The 12584-nt window shown below is 46.8% G+C and overlaps 1 long non-coding RNA gene across 1 annotated transcript; it reads right to left on the bottom strand.

Moving 5' to 3' along the window:
- Window positions 1-624: 624 nt before the first annotated feature.
- Window positions 625-9459, bottom strand: LOC309541527. The gene is made up of 3 exons (XR_014223796.1): window positions 9419-9459; window positions 9166-9265; window positions 625-696 (listed from the first exon to the last, which is right to left on the bottom strand). It is a non-coding gene; the product is annotated as an uncharacterized lncRNA (long non-coding RNA).
- Window positions 9460-12584: the final 3125 nt, after the last annotated feature.

Raw genomic sequence — 12584 nt, 5'->3', positions numbered from 1 at the left:
TAAAAAAATATATGAAACAAACAAACAAAACACATGACAGAACAGACTTATGAATGTGAAATTCACACAGGCCTGGAAATAAACTGATCCATCCATCCCTAGCTTTCCATTTGAGAACTAAAATGCAGTGCAAGTTTTGACCTTTATTTTTTATTTTAAACCCAAGAAAGTTTTGTTTTCCAATCCTTGGCTGCTTTTTTTTTTTGGTTGGTTTTAAATTGGTAATTATTCAGAGGTGGAATATACCTATTAAACTTGGAAGACAACAGCAAGCAACAGAACTGTCGCCAGAGAAAATAATGAGCTTTGCATTGTTATTTATAAACATTTGAATTAATAGGGAAATACAGAAGGAGGCATTTGTCTCAAAAGCTGGCTTTCAGCAAATAACAAACAAATGAAAATTTAATGTTATTCTTTCCTCCTAATATGTTGGTCTTTTGAAATAAAATATATACATATACATACCACTGATGAATGAAACGAAGAAATAATAAATAATATTAATTAGTCATTATGGATATAATTAAAGTGAAGCCATTAGTACTGAAAGACAGGAAACATTGAGAAGGCAGCGTTTGGTTATAAACCAAACACCTTGTATTTGTAGACTGTCATGGAATGGTTTCAGAGTAGATTTATGAACGTCCGTTTTGACATCCTCAGTTATTGCGATGCAGAAATTTGACAGAAGGACTGCAAAAAACAAAAACAAAAAACAGTTGGCATCCAAAGCAAAAGTAGCCTATCCTGGTTTAGTTCTGTTTGTGAGCACCCTTAATGTTTAAGGAAAGTGTTTTGGAAATGCTAGATTTGCTTATCAGTAAATAGGGCTGTTTGTACATAGTGGAATCAAAGAATCATAGAATTGTATAGTTAGAAAGTACCTCCAAGGTTTATCTCCAGGGATCAGCAAACTTTTTCAGCAGGGGGCCCGTCCACTGTCCCTCAGACCTTGTGGGGGGCTGGACTATATTTTTTTTTTGGGGGGGGTGAACGAATTCCTATGCCCCACAAGTAACCCAGAGATGCATTTTAAATAAAAACACACATTCAACTCATGTAAAAACACCAGGCAGGTCCCACAAATAACCCAGAGATGCATTTTAAATAAAAGCACACATTCTACTGATTCTACTGACACATTGATTCCTGGACTGTCCGCAGGCCGGATTTAGAAGGCAATTTGGCCTGATCTGGTCCCTGGGCCTAAGTTTGCCTACCCATGAGCTAGTCCAACCCCCTGCAATGCAGGAAGGTTTAAATGTGCAGCATTTTAAAATGTGACAACTTTCCTGCAGCCTAAAACAGTCCAAACAGTTCTCTCTCTCCTCACTGTTTGAACCAAACAATGTTATTCTTGCTTGGAGGTCGCTGGGAAGTGTGCATTCACACTGTGGTGAAATTTGAAATCTCAATACTTGGTGACCGTGTCTCGTTCAGCACTGTATGTGAAAAGAAGAAGAAGAGAATTGAGAGTCATTTGTCCTTGTTCAGGCAAGCTCTTGAAACCCAAAATTCTCAATAGTTGGGTGATGGCTGCTGTAGTTCAACAACACTTGAGTGCTTCACATTCCCAACTATGAATCTAAGACGTTGTATGGATTCTAGGGCCATTAATAAATGGTTTCTTCACTAGGGGACACCGGGCTTAGTTGTATCTGGGTACAGTCAGGAGTTTTCTGTTTCTTTTCCATTCTTTAAAAGAACTGTCAGGTGAGCAGAACCGGCGTGTCACTTGACAGTGCAATTCTTTCTGCAATTCGGCTGTCTCAGTTTGGCCTGTGCCTTAAGGCAGAATTAAATGTCGTGTTCCAGAGTCATGTTTTCTCTCCAGCGTGTCCGAGAAGTAGTTCCGGGAACTTCTGGGCAAGTGGCCAAAATAATCTCTGATAGAATAGAATAGAATTTATTATTTATATCCACGCCCATCTGGCTGGGTTTCCGCAGCCACTCTGGGTGGCTTCCAACAAAGTATTAAAATACAGTGGTCTGTTAAACATTAAAAGCTTCCCTAAAGAGGGCTGACTTCAGATGTCTTCTAAAAGTCTGGTGGTTGTTCTTCTCTTTGACATCTGGTGGGAGGGTGTTCCACAGGGCGGGTGCCACGACTGAGAAGGCCCTCTGCCTGGTTCCCTGTAACTTGGCTTCTCGCAGTGAGGGAACCACCAGAAGGCCCTCGGAGCTGGACCTCAGTGTCCGGGTAGAACATCTCGTCTAGTTGCTACAGTGGTGTGTCCTCCAAGAGTTCATTGACAGATAATACAGCTTTCTTTTCTTTAATGGAGATAAGCTAGGGTGGGTTTCTTCAGCCTAGCTGCATCCCTGCATACAGAAACTTGCAAGACACTCTAGAGGGGTAAGGTTCGTGTAATCCTGGACATATTTTGCTGGAGAAATGGACTTGTGGGAGCAGAATAAGGAAATTGGTGTGGAAAGATCCAGGAGAGGCTGTTCTAGATGTAGCTGCAGTTCCCTGGGCTGTGACCTACTTTGTAAGGTGGAAGAGTGAGCAACACACTCAATACCTGCTTCGGAAAGTGCATAGTTAAACCATGGAAATTGCTCCAACAAGGGGGTAGTGATGGCTTCATCAAAAGATTCCATCAATGGTGTCTCCGATAAATTGTATACATCACTTGGGAAGACCACCTGAACTAATGCCAGTGTACTGGAAGAAGCAAAGATCACCAGTGTTGAAGCAATGATTCTTCAACATCAACTTCGTTGGACTGGTCATGTTGTCTTCCAAAGCAACTACTCTATTCTGAACTTAAAAATGGAAAGCGTAATGCTGGTGGTCAACAAAAGAGGTTTAAAGGCTCTCTCAAGGCAAATCGGGGGGGGGGAGGGTGTAGTATAAACACAGATAATTGGGAAACACTGGCCTGCCAGCGATCCAATTGGAGAACAGCCGTTACCAAAGGTGTCATGGGCTTTGAAGACGCTTGAACTCAGGACAAAAGGGAGAAATGTGCTAAGAGGAAGGCACGCTTGGCAAACCCTCACCGGGATCAACTTCCACCTGGAAACCTGTGCCCCCACTGTTGAATGACGTGTGGATCCAGAATTGGCCTCCTCAGCTACTTACGGACTCACTGTTAAAACTGTGTTTATGGAAGACAATCTTACTCGGCTACGAGGGATCGCTGAAAAAGAAGAAGTGATGGCCACCGACTTGGATGGCTTTAAAAGAGAATTAGACAGATTCATGGAGGATGAGGCTATTAATAGCTGCAAGCCGCAGTATCTATGTTCTGCCTTCGTTGTTGTAGGCAGTATGGTTCTGAAAGCTAGTTACTAAGAATCACATGTGGGGAGAGCACGATTGCACACAGCTCCTACTTGTGGGCTTTCCATGGTCATCCAGTTGGCCACTGGGAGAAGAGGATGCTAGACGACCTGGGCCTCTTGTCTGACTCAGCAGGGCACTTGTGTTTGTCAAGGACATAAAATGAAGCCCTGATTCACGTCAGGAATATAAGAACATAAGAAGAGTCTGCTGGGTCATGTCCATGCCCCATCTAGACCAGCATCCTGTTCTCTCCATGGTCAACTGGATGCCTGTGGGAAGCTTACAAGAAGGACCTGAACACAAGAGTCTTCTTCCCTCCTGAAGCTTTCAGCAACAGGAATTCAGAGGCATACTGCCTCTGTCTATGGAGGCAGAGCTTAGCCAACATGACTAGGAACTAGGGCTGTTTTTCAGCTGGAACTCAGTTCTGGCTCCTCTCAGATGGGTGTCATTGGCATTATAAGAGGATGGGGATGGGCATGGCACTGTGGTCTAAACCACTGAGCTACTTGGGCTTGCCGATCAGAAGGTCGGCGGTTCGAATCCCTGCGGCAGAGAGAGCTCCCGTTGCTCTGTCCCAGCTCCTGCCAACCCAGAAGTTCAAAAGCTTCCCAGTGCAAGTAGATAAATAGGTACTGCTGTGGTGGGAAGGTAAATAGTGTTTCCGTGCACTCTGGCTTCTGTAATGGTCTTCCGTTGCACCATATGCAGTTTAGTTCTGCCGGCCACATGACCCAGAAAGCTGGCTGTGCACAAATGCCAACTCCCTCGGCCTGAAAGCAAGATGAGCGCCGCAACCCCATAGTCACCTTTGACTGGATTTAACCATACAAGGGTCCTTTATCTTTACCTATAAGAGAACAAGGGAGGCATTCATGGTGAGTTCTGGCACCTCTTTTTCTAGAAAAAAAATAGCACTGCTAGTATACATTGATGCCCTTGCCCTCCATGAATCTGTCCAATTCTCTTTTAAAGCTATCCAGGTTGGTGGCCATTGCTGCCTCCCAGGGAAGCGAGTTTCAGAGTTTAACTATGTGCTGGAAGAAGAAGAAGAAGAAGAAGAAGAAGAAGAAGAAGAAGAAGAAGAAGAAGAAGAAGAAGAAGAAGAAGAAGAATAGTAGTAGTAGTAGTAGTAGTAGTAGTTTGGATTTGATATCCTGCTTTATCACTACCCAAAGGAGTCTCAAAGCGGCTAACACTCTCCTTTCCCTTTCTCCCCCACAACAAACACTCTGTGAGGTGAGTGAGGCTGAGAGACTTCAGAGAAGTGTGACTGGCCCAAGGTCACCCAGCAGCTGCATGTGGAGGAGCAGGGAAGCGAACCCGGTTCACCAGATTACAAGTCCACTGCTCCTAACCACTACACCACACTGGCTCCCCCACACCACATCAGATAACAAGTACTTCTTTTTATCTCTCCTGAATCTTCCAGTATTCAGCATCATTGGATGTCCATGAATTCTGGTGTTATGTCATGTCCCCTCTTACTTGCTTTTCCTCTAAACTTAAAGGCCACAGATGCTTTCCTCATACGTGAATCGCTCCATCCCCTTGAACTTTTTGTCTGCTCTTTTCTCACCCATAGATTTGTATAAAGGATAACAGGCAACAATTTTGCTCCCTTCCCCACCCCCCACTCAGATTCACACATTTGGATGGACTCACATTTAATGAAATATTTCCTACTTGATAAAATGAAATCACCTATGAACCCTGTTAGCACCCCTACAATTGTGACTTGGCTGTTCCACAATGATCACCTGCCCTTCTCGGGTGGGTTCATCTCCATATTTCTAACCCTGGAGCTGTTCTAAAGAGATTCGTGGTGTAACTACGGCAGGACAGAGAGATGAGGAATTGGCACGGAGGGCAGCTGGTGATGGCAGACGTGATTGGGAAGAGCAGAGAAAGCAAAGAGAAATGCAGATTGCAATTATAATGAAGGCAGAACCTCAAAGAAGCACACACACACACACAAACACACACACAAACACCCCTCCTCAGTGCCATAGCTGGGAAATTGATAGCGCCGATTCCGCATCTCTGCCTGTCCACGTGTCTGCGGGTGAAATGAGCTCGTCCCTAAAATGGAAAATTAGAATGTTTCATGAAATTAATGGAAAAGAGGATCCTAGAAAGAATAAAGAGGGGCCTGGATAAATTAAAGATTTTATCTGTAACCAAACTGGAGTAATTGACTAAATTAACTTGTCTTATAGAGACACGTCCTGAGACATTGCAAAAAATAAAGAGAAGATAAAAGGAAATTAGAGAATGTAATATGGCATCGGGACGGGGCTAGGGAAGGAAACCAAAATAAAGGGTAGAAATACAATTGTCAAAGAAGAGGTGTGTTGCCGGGGAGCAGGGGAACCATTAACATGCATATATAAGCGATGGGTAAATGTGTTCAGCTACAAAGACCCTTATCATTTGGCAAACAATTCACAAGGGTGGGAGGAAAAGCATTCAGATAATGCCTATCAGGGAATCATTCACATTTTCTGGAAGCAGGTGCATTGCCCATTCAAACCCCTGACTCCTTAAAATTGAGGGGGGACAAGAGTGGCATATTTATTTAACTTTTTATTAATGTGTATGGGTTTCCCAGCATCCCCTTACTATCAGTGATCTGTTTTGGACCTTCTGCTCTTTGCACAACACTTTCATTCCCTGAGATTATCTGAGAAAAGTGGTCACTACTTCCTGGTTCATAGATGCCTCCAAGCTATAGGGAACCTTCATGTTCTGAGAAGATAGAGCTCTGGACACTAGACGTCTATTGCTTTCAAGCCCTACTTGTCGCCTTTCCTGGAACATCTACCGTATTTTTCGCCCTATAGGACGCACCGTCCCATAAGGCGCACCTAGTTTTTTTGGGGGGAAATAAAGGGGGGAAATTATCCCCCCCCCCAGGCACGGGGCTGGGGTGGAGGAAGCCCAAGCTTCCCCCGACCCTAGCCCCCAGAACAGGCAACTCTCCGCAAGCCGCGGGAGCCCAGCGCCGGGCTCCCGTGCTTTGCGGAGAGCTGTGCGAAGTCTGGGCGTGCTGAGCTCAGCGCGCCCAGGCTTCAGCATGCAGGCAACTCTCCCGAAGCCGTGGGAGCCCGGTGCGGGCTCCCACAGCTTGTGGAGAGCTGCGCGAAGCCTGGAGAGCGAGAAGGGTTGGTGCGCACTGACCCCTCTCGCTCTCCAGGCTTCAGCGAAAGCCTGCATTCGCCCCATAGGATGCACACACATTTCCCCTTCATTTTTGGAGGGGAAAAGGTGCGTCCTATAGGACAAAAAATACGGTAATTGACCGCTGCTGGAAACAGATAGGTGGGCCCAACCTGCACATTAAATGCCATTAATGCCATAAATTCTCGTGACTGTCATCTGTTTTAACTGTTTCTATCTCTGAGTTTCGGATTGTTGTGACTCGCCCTGCGACCTGCTAATGAAGGGCAGGTAACAACAGCAGCAGTAACAACAACAGTCCACATATATCCTGATGCCCCTCTTCCAATGGAAATTGACTCGGTGGTGATCGTCCTGGCTTTTAAATCACCAAGGTGAATGGTGAGGGGGAAAGATCTGTTCTCTTATTTACCCTGTTGATGACTTGGTGTGCGCTGGATATTTACTCGAGGCAGGAGCAGTGAAGTGTTTGGGAGCTAATGTTTCCGAAGCTCTGCTCATTAATTTCAGATAATGAATAAACAAAGCAGCACACAAGCAACAAATATTATAAGGAAAATATCAGATTGTGTGTGTGTGTGTTGTGTGTGTCTGTGTGTGTTACCTTCATTCCCTTCCCCTTCTTCTCCAAAGTAGGCCAGCATTATTATCCCACTTATAATGTGGGTTGGGGTTGGAATCACTTTGGTCAGCATGGGGTCAGTTGCGGGCTGAAAGAAGAATGGAACTGGTATCTCAGGTTCCCATCGTCAGCCGCTGCGTGAGCTCAGTTCTCATTCAGAGGCTGCAGTGTTACGTGTATTCCTGCAGAACGGTGCCCCATTCAACAGGAAGAGATGCAAATTTTGGCATGGGGGCCATTGGAACGTAGGTCTTATCCACACTTACCTTTTGTCATGCTCTTCCCAGGCACAGGTCCATGCTTAAAAGCTCCATGTCCAATCTTTTTTTCTCTCTTTCTTTTGCCCCAAAGCTTTCCCCATGAAAACCCTCTCTTTAGCACTCAATGAGAGCAAACATCAATTTGTTTTTTTCCAATGAAAGGGTGGGGTTTTGCGGCGAAAGCTCCAGAGAAAAAAACCCCAAAGGGCAGGGGAACTTCTACAGATCATTGGTTCTTCTAGCTCAGCAATGTCTCTATATTGACCCACAAAGGCTCTACAGGGTTTTATAAAACCATAGATTTGTAGTGTTCGAAGGGACCCTGAGTCATCTAACCCAGTGTTTCCCAACCGGTGTTCCGCGGCACACTAGTGTGCCGTGAGACACCGGCTGGTGTGCCGTGGGAGGGAGGCGGGCGAGTCGGGCGGCGAGAGGCGGCGGCAGCGAGGATCCGCGTCGAGCCGGGGGCGGCTCCGCGGTGGTGGTGCCGAGCGGCGGGGCAGCGCGCGCGACAGCGGAGGAGGAGGAGGCCGGCATGTCCGGGCAGCAGCAGCAACAGCAGCAGCAGCAACTCCCGGCGACGGCTCCTCCTCCGCCCGCTATCGCCGCCACCACCACAACAGCCGTAGCCGCCTCAGCTGCCGCCGTCCCTCAGTCCCTCGCTCTGCTGCCTCCTCCCACCCCGGCAAGGGGAAGGGAAAAAACGTTCACTTTTGTGCGTCCCTCCCGGCGTGACGCTGCACGCTGACGTCACGGGGCGGGGCTTTAATGGTGGTGTGCCGTGAGATTTTTTTCCGGTAAACAGGTGTGCTGTTGCCCAAAAACATTTGGGAAACACTGATCTAACCCAAACCCTTGCTATTTGAGTACCTTTCCAAAGTTCTACCCATAGAGGAGTTTGTTTGGTTTCTGTAGTGTTAGTTTCATTGCTTGTAAAATTCCACGACAAGGCTTTCTTTTGAGTGCAGTTTGTTAAGACTCCTGAGAGTTGTGAGGAGATCTCTATTTCCCCAGCAGAACTTCCATTCTCAGGGTGGTTTAATAATCAGTCCCTCTTCACAGGGAACTCTGGGAATTGTAACTCTGGCAAGGGAATAGGGGCTTCCTAGGATGTGGGTGGCGCTGTGGGTTAAACCATAGAGCCTAGGACTTGCCGATCAGAAGGTCGGAGGTTCGAATCCCCACAACGGGGTGAGCTCCCGTTGCTTGGTCCCGGCTCCTGCCAACCTCGCAGTTCGAAAGCACGCCAAAGTGCAAGTAGATAAATAGGTACCGCTCCAGCGGGAAGGTAAATGGTGTTTCCATGCGCTGCTCTGGTTCACCAGAAGCGGCTTAGTCATGCTGGCCACATGACCAGGAAGCTGTACGCCAGCTCCCTCGGCCAATAAAGTGAGCTGAGCGCCGCAACCTCAGAGTTGGCCACGACTGGACCTAATGGTCAGGGGCCCCTTTACTTTTACCTTAGAACTCGCAGCATCTTTAACAAACTACAGCTCCCAGGATCCTTTGGGAGAAGCCGTGACTGTTTAAAATCTGCATCACAGTGCTTTAAATGTGTGGTGTGAATGTAGCCTGGGGCAAACTCTCATTGACTCCTTCCCAATCCCTGCAATAAAAAACAAAAAAATCCCAGGAATTACTCTGCCGGTTTTCCAAGCTCACCTGATGTCTGGAAAGTAAATAAATTTGTGAAACAGAGCCAAGAAGCAATTACTTTCAAGGACTCCTGTTTTGAGAAGGGGTAAAAAACAAACAAACAAAAAACGAACGGAAAAGAAAAAAGAACTGCGAAACCAATTTAATCCCACCTCTGGTCAAGTTGAGATGCAGAGTGGCTCAATGAAAGCGGGCGAAAGGAGCAGGCTTGTATCCAAATCACACCAGCCAGAGACATGGATGTGAGAGATCCTGAGAGAGGTAAAAGCAACCTCCGTTAATGGAGCCAAGGGAAAGCCGGTGGGCAAACCACAAAGAAGCGTAATTGCAAGTGGGAGACTCATAACGGAGCAGTCCTGCCCCCCCCTTCTCTGAACATGATTCCCCCAAAGGTAGAAATCTTACCGTGCCCATCGGAGTTCCCCTGGACTCGGCTTCAAACGCTGGGCAAGGCAGCCAGAAAAGGAATCCACACCCATCGCTCCTTGCCAGCTCTAATTAAGCCCAGAGCCACAACATGGGGGGAAAAATGATTGAGGGTTGGCAAGTGGAATGCCATGTTTGTCTTTAAACATGCATGTTTTGGTGGGGAAGGGGGAAATTTTTGTGTCTCCCAGAGGTGCCAGGCTGACAGCCCCGGAGCTTTCCTTCTCTCTTCGCCCCGGCAGGAGGGTGTGTGTGCCAAGGATAGTTTGCTCCCGCTTCCCCCTCACCCTTCTCATGCATGCCCACAAGCAAGAATTTGTGTTGGTTTTTAAAAATAATAAGAATAATGATGATGAAGGAACGGTATTCTAAGGTGGGACTGTGTCCTGTGTTGGAATGTGAGGTTTTGGGACTTGCCCTCAGGAGTCGAGCTTGTTTGGAACAACAAAATATTTGTCTCTGTCTCTCTTTCTCAAGCAAGCAATGCTTTCTCCAAAAAATGCGCGTCTGCCCCAGATCGCCCTTTTGTCGGCTCCTTGGAAGCCCCCAGCGACTCACCAATTCCAGTGAAAGCCAAATGGGCTGAGGAATGTGTGTCCGTAATGCTCCTTCAATGGACGAGGCCTCAGGTCATGTGAGGCCTCTGTTGTGGGGATTCTCTCAAGCTCCATAGAGGAAGGAGCCATAACTGAGTGGCAGATCATCTGCTCTGCATGCAGAAGGCACCAAGTTCAATCCCTGGTGCCTCCAAGCAGGACTGTGAGAAACCTCTGCTGGTGAGGCTGGGCAATGGATTGCCTAACTGTCTGATTTGACATAAGGTGGATACCATTGTTCCTATTTTGTAAGGGTGCTGACTAAGTGGTAGAGCATCTGTCTTGCATTCAGAACGTCCCAGGTTCAATCCCTGGTGTCTCCAAGTAGGACTGAAGGGCAAGCTCCTATCTGAAACCCTGGGCAAAACATCTCTTTTTTTGCATGTAGAAGGAGCCAGGTGTTAGAATTCCTGATCTATGATTACAGTCATGGGATTTTTGTCTATCACATGACGGTGTATGTTTTGACTCCACAGAGTGGGAAGTGATGGAGACAGGATGTTTGTGTTACTGTGTTCCGTGAAGTGGGACTATTGTCCTTTGTTCCTTTTCTCTTTGCTGTCTGATGCTAGAGAGAGCGAGGGAGCCATGTTGCAGTGCTCCGTGTGTGTTGATATGTAAATAAAGTAGATTAGCCAAAACGCTGAGTTGCTGAGGTCTGTCACACGCAAGTTGTGCCAACTCTGTGGATTCCTAAGTGTGCCAATGTCTGTTGGCATCAGTCGCTGTGTTGTTTGGGCTGAAGAAAGCTTATGAAACTACCGAACGATCAACCAGGAGGGAGGGAACATGCCAGTCGGGCATGTGTCTCGGCCAGAGTCCTACTCCCATTTTAGGACCAGAGTCAATCCAATGATTCCATGACTTAAAGCAGGGATGGAAAACCTGTAACCTTCCAGATGTTGTTGGACTACAACTCCCTTCGTCCCTGACCATTGACTGAGCTAGCCGGGGCTGATGGGAGCCAGAGTCCAACAGCATTCCTCATTAGGGAGTTCAAGCACTTCTTGCGTGCTATGAGATAACCAAAGCATTGCAACAACTTCCCTGTAAGTAGAGCATGTATTATTGTTTCCATGGTTTATTTTTACATCCTGCTGTTCCTCCAAGAGGTTATGGGGAGCATACATGGTCCCAGACCACTTTCATCCTCATAGCAACCCCATCAGGTAGGGTTAGGTAGAGAGAAAGCCTAAAATCGCCCAGCAAATCCTCATTCAAATTTCAACACTCTTCTGACAACATCTGCTCCCACAGAGCCACAAAAAATAACCCAGATACTGGTGAGTATGGGAGAGAGGTGAGATTCGCACCAAGGACTTCCAAGATCCCAGGTCTTAAACCAGGCGCCTGTCATCTGATAAGAATTCATTTTAGATTATAAAGGGAGATAAGTCCCTTTGGTCCATTTAGCTGGGGCAAACTAGGAGAGCTTGAAATTTGATAAGATCTAAATGCAGGTTGATTGCTCATGGCATACAGAGGAGGTGGCACTTAAGAATGAATGGCAAGAAACCCGCTGGAGCTTCAATGACATTTCACAAAAATGCAAAGCAGCATGGTTTTCCTCCTTTCTGGAACCTACATTTGACTTTTGGGTACATAGGAAGCTGCCTCAAACCAAGTCTGATCAGTGGCTTATCCAGCTCAGATCAGCGCTGTCTACTGCCTAGACTGGCCACTAATTCCATACTCAACTGCAGTCTTGCTTCTGAACACCAGCTGCTGGAAGCCACAGGAGAGTGCTCTTGACCTTAGGTCCTCTTTGCATGTTTCCCAGAGGCATCTGATTCACCACAGTGAGACCAGGATGCTGGCCTTTGGCCTGATCCAGCACGATCTTCTTTTGTTTCAGAGTTTTAGAACAGGTGACATTCCCAGTTCCACCTGGAGATGTTGGGAAGTGAACCTGGGAACTTCTGAAGGCAAAACAGATGCTGTACCACTGAGCTACAGCCCTTCCTCTTGGATTTGGGAAATTTCAGTCTATCAGTCCTGAACCTTTTGGAATTGAATTTGAGATAGTACCAGCTCCAGGTTTTCGGAGGGCTAGTGGGAAAGACACTGTCCCTAGCCTCCTCACCACAGAATTCAGCAAACCAACCTTCTCACTGCAGCAAGTACATGAAGCCTTCATCATTGCCCCACTACTGTGTGTGCTCCTTGAATTGGAGCCAGCCCTCAGTTTGGGAAATGATTTGCATCAAGGTGATGTTGGCTTCTTGCCTGAAATGATATTTGAGCCAGATTTGGGCATTTCTCCTTAGACCAAGTCTGATTCTGCTGTGCAACAGGATGGTGCAACCTGTTTTCAGTGACACCACTGGGGAAGGGGGGAGGGAGGGGGAGGGGGAGAGGGAGAGCTTGGTACAGCAAGAATTTTTAATTTGTTGGTGCTAGGAAAGGGGTTTGCCATCTGGGCCCAGTTTTAATCAGCAAAATATATTGACATGGCCCTTTCCTCAAGAGAGCATTGTGAGGAATTTTGAGGTGACACCCAATGAACTTGGACCCACTCCTTTTTTCCAGGGGGTACTCACCTCTTTTTT

Source organism: Podarcis vaucheri, assembly GCF_965113315.1.
Source record: "Podarcis vaucheri genome assembly, chromosome: 10".
Lineage (NCBI taxonomy): Eukaryota > Metazoa > Chordata > Lepidosauria > Squamata > Lacertidae > Podarcis > Podarcis vaucheri.
The sequence above is the reverse complement of the archived record's forward strand: the minus strand, read 5'-3'. Positions and strand labels throughout refer to the sequence as shown.